Source organism: Amblyraja radiata, unplaced genomic scaffold (assembly GCF_010909765.2).
Source record: "Amblyraja radiata isolate CabotCenter1 unplaced genomic scaffold, sAmbRad1.1.pri scaffold_643_ctg1, whole genome shotgun sequence".
Taxonomy (NCBI): Eukaryota; Metazoa; Chordata; class Chondrichthyes; order Rajiformes; family Rajidae; genus Amblyraja; species Amblyraja radiata.
In genome coordinates, this window is record NW_022630674.1 from 58,226 (window position 1) to 63,062 (window position 4,837).

Consider the following 4,837-nt stretch of genomic DNA (forward strand, 5'->3'; position numbering starts at 1 on the left):
TGTCTTTGGGTTCCTCCATGTGGTTGATAGCATCCACTTTTGTAGGGTCCGGTTTCACTCCTTCTGCAGAGTAAATCAGTCCAAAGAATTTGCACTCCCTTTCTTTGATTATGCATTTGTCTGCATTGAGCTTTATGCCGGCTCTTCGAGTTTTTTCCATAGCCTCATGGAGGTTGTAATCATGCGTGTTTTCATCTCTGCCGTATACTTGGATATCATCTGCTATCCCGATTGCCCCTTTACAGCCTTTGTATGTTTCATCTATTTTCCGCTGGAAGACATCTTGACTCACCTTCAGCCCGAATGGGAGCCTGTTGAATCTGAATCTGCCAAATGGCGTGTTGAAAGTGGTGAGCATTGATGACTTCCGGTCTATTTTGATGTTCCAATATCCATTGCTAGCATCCAGCTTGCTGAACACCTTGGAACCGGCCAGTGCTGGTGTGATCTCTTCAAGGGTTGGAGTTGGATAATGGTCGCGCTTCAATGCATTGTTCAGATCCCTGGGATCAAGGCATATCCTTAGTTTTCCGTTTGGCTTTTCTTTGATAACAATTGAATTTACCCAATCAGTTGGTTTAGTTATTGCTGTGATGATGCCCTTTTCTTCCATTTCGTTTAGTTGTTCCCTTAGCCTCTCTTTCAGTTCAAGGGGAACACGGCGGGGTGGGTGGATCACTGGTTTCACACTGGGGTCTACTGTGATATGGTATTCGTATTCCTCAAAACAACCAACGGTATCGTCAAAACACTCTGGGTACATGTCCATCAATTCTTCTTTGTTCCTGATGGGCGGCCGGTTTTTGATGGGTATGTTTCTGTCAATTCTGCAGGAGTTTGTCTTGATTTCATGGTTGATTGACACAATCTTCAGTCTTTGGCACGTGTCCAGGCCGAGAATAGCAGGTCCTTTCGATTTAGTGATGTAGAAGGGGCATTTCACTTCTTTCCCTTTGTATGTTCCTGCTATGATTGTTTTGCCTAGCTGTGGGATTATGGAACCTCCGTATGCAGCTAGGACTACATCGCTACTTCTAAGGATTCCTTTCCTGACGCTGCCATCTTTTGTCATGTGTTCAGGGATGTTTTGATGTATCTATCTGAAACTATCTATTACTGTTATGTTGTATTCTTTTTTTATGTGCTGCATGGCAAAAAGAATTTCACTACACCGAAAGGTGTATGTGACAAAATAAATTTGAAATCTTGAAATCTTGAAATCTATACCTGCCTTCTCTCCGTACCCCCTGATCCCTTTAGCCACAAGGGCCACATCTAACTCCCTCTTAAATATAGCCAATGAACTGGCCTCGACTACCTTCTGTGGCAGAGAATTCCACAGATTCACCACTCTCTGTGTGAAAGAAAAAATGCTCATCGCGGTCCGAAAAAACTTCCCCCTTATCCTTAAACTGTGACCCCTTGTTCTGGACTTCCCCAACATCGGGAACAATCTTCCTGCATCTAGCCTGTCCAACCCCTTAAGAATTTTGTAAGTTTCTATAAGATCCCCCCTCAATCTTCTAAATTCTAGCGAGTACAAGCCGAGTCTATCCAGTCTTTCTTCATATGAAAGTCCTACCATCCCAGGAATCAGTCTGGTGAACCTTCTCTGTACTCCCTCTATGGCAGGAATGTCTTTCCTCAGATTAGGAGACCAAAACTGCACGCAATACTCCCGGTGTGGTCTCACCAGTGAGAGGAGGTGTCGACACCCACACAGGGGCTTAGATAAGCACATGGAAGGCACATAGCCAGATAGCACATGGGGCGGAGGTAGAGCTACTGCCTCACAGTGTCAGAGACCCGAGTTCGATCCTGACTACTGGTGTTTGTCTGTACGGAGTTTGTACGTTCTCCCCGTGACCTGCATGGGTTTTATCTCCGAGATCTTCCATTTCCTCCCAAACTCCAAAGGCGTACACGTTTGTAGGTTAATTGGTTTGGTATCGATGTAAAAAATGTCCCTAGTGTGAGTAGGAGCGTGTTAATGTTCCTGTGTCGCTGGTCGGCATGGACTCGATGGGCCGAAGGGCCTGCTGCTGTGCTGTATCTCTAAATACTAAAACTAAAAGTGCAGGGAAGGAAGGGATATGGGTCACGTGCAGGCAGAGGAGATCAGTCTAACTTGGGATCATGTTCGGCACGGACATTGTGGGCCGAAGGGCCTGTTCCTGCGCTGCACTCTATGTTCTAGGTTTTCTAAGTTCATAAGTTCTAGGAGCAGAATTAGGCCATTCGGCCTGTCAAGTCTACCTCGCCATTCAATCATGGCTGATCTATCTCTCCCTCCTAACCCCATTCTCCTGCCTTCTCCCCATAACCTCTGACACCCGTACTAATCTTAGAATCTATCTATCTCTGCCTTAATAATATCCACTGACTTGGCCTCCACCGCTGTTTGTGGCCATTACACTTGGCCTCCACAGCCCTATTTGGCTGTTATTCATGTTCTATGAAGCTGTGCTTAGATCGAAACATAGAAAAATAGGTGCAGCAGTAGGCCATTCGGCCCTTCGAGCCAGCACCGCCATTTAAAGTGACCATGGCTGATCATCCCCAATCAGTACCCCGTTCCTGCCTTCTCCCCATATCCCCTGACTCCGCTATCTTTAAGTCCTATCTAGCTCTCTCTTGAAAGCATCCAGAGAACCTGCCCCCACTGCCCTCTGAGGCAGAGAATTCCACAGCCCTACGAACTAAATCTAAACCTAACTCTCTCTTGAAAACATCCAGCGAATTGGCCTCCACACTGCCTTCTGCGGCAGAGAATCGCACAGATTCTCAACTCTCAGGGTGATAAAAAGGTTTTTCCTCCTCTCATGCTTGCTCATGTTTTCAAGATTATATCTGTCTTCCTAACAGCCTTGTGGATGCAGGGTTACGAGGTGATGGAAATTCGAAACCACGATAAGCTTAAATATTGTCATTACAAGTGGAACATAACCTTTTTATAAATCTTCCTGTTCTAATCTCCTTTATGACTTTGGTCCGACTGAGAGATTTTTATCTTGCAGAGTGCAATTATCCATGTCAGCCATGGTCTAATATTAAATTTAGTGAGTTGCCTGAGGAGACAAATTAACTCCGGAAATCTATAGTACAGGAAGGAACTGGCAGGCTTGAAGACGCTGGAGGCATTACAACCGTTCACCCTCCTACCAGCCCTTGATCCTCACGTTTAGTTTAGTTTAGACATTGGACAATAGGTGCAAGAGTAGGCCATTCGGCCCTTCGAGCCAGCACCGCCATTCAATGTGATCATGGCTGATCATTCCCAATCAGTACCCCGTTCCTGCCTTGTCCCCATATCCCCTGACTCCGATATCTTTAAGAGCCCTATCTAGCTCTCTCTTGAAAGCATCCAGAGAACTGGCCTCCACTGCCCTCTGAGGCAGAGAATTCCACAGACTCACAACTCTCTGTGTGAAAAAGTGTTTCCTCGTCTCTGTTCTAAATGGCTTACCCCTTATTCTTAAACTGTGGCCCCTGGTTCTGGATTCCACCAACATTGGGAACATGTTTCCTGCCTCTAGCGTGTCCAAGCCCTTAATAGAAAATAGACAATAGACAATAGGTGCAGGAGTAGGCCATTCGGCCCTTCGGCCCTTTGAGCCAGCACCGCCATTTAATGTGATCATGGTTGTACATCCCCAATCAGTACTTATATGTTTCAATAAGATTCCCTCTCATCCCTTTAAACTCTAGAGTGTACAAGCCCAGCAGCTCCATTCTTTCCGCATATGACAGTCCCGCCACCCCGGGAATTAACCTTGTGAACCTACGCTGCACTCCCTCAATAGCAAGAATGTCCTTCCTCAAATTCGGAGACCAAAACTGCACACAATTAGTCTAGCTTAATTTAGTGTATTGTCACGTGTAACGAGGTACCGTGAAAAGCTTTTGTTGCGCGCTAACCAGTCAGCAGGAAGACAATACACGAGCCATTAACAGTGTATACATACATGATAAGGGAATATCGTTTAGTGCAAGGTAAAGCTGGGAATTGTGGGCTGTGTCAGCTGTGAAGAAACTGCCCCTGAATCTGGAGGTGTGCGTTTTCACACTTCTGTACCTTTCGCCCGATGGGAGAGTGGAGAAGAGGGAGTGGCCGGGGTGCGAGTGGTCCTTGATGATGCTGCTGGCCTTGCCGAGGCAGCGTGAGGTGTAGATGGAGTCAATGGAAGGGAGGTTGGTTTGTGTGATGGTCCGGGCTGCGTCCACAATTTGCTGCAATTCCTTGCGGGTCTTGGATGGAGCTGTTCCCAAACCGTGCTGTGATGCATCCCGATACAATGCTTTCTACGGCGCTTCTGTAGAAGTTGGTGAGAGTTGTAGGGGACATGCCAAACTTTCTAAGCCTTCTAAGGAAGTAGAGGCGCTGGTGTGCTTTCTTGGTCGTTGCTTCCATATGGGCGATCCAGTCTGACGTCTTATAAGGTCATATGTGATGGGAGCAGAATTAGGCCCTTCGGCCCATCAAGTCTACACCGCCATTCAATTATGGTTGATCTACCTCTCCCTTCCAACCCCATTCTCTTGCCTTCGCCCCATAACCCCTAACATCCGTACTAATCAAGAATCTATCTATCTCTGCCTTAAAAATATCCACTGACTTGGCCTCAACAGCCCTCTGTAGCAATGAATTCCACAGATTCACCACCCTCTGACTAAAGAAATTCAATAGACAATAGACAATAGGTGCAGGAATAGGACATTCGGCCCATCGAGCCAGCACCGCCATTCAATGTGATCATGGCTGATCATCCCCAATCAGTACCCCGTTCCTGCCTTCTCCCCATATCCCCTGACTCCACTATCTTTAAGAGCCCTATCT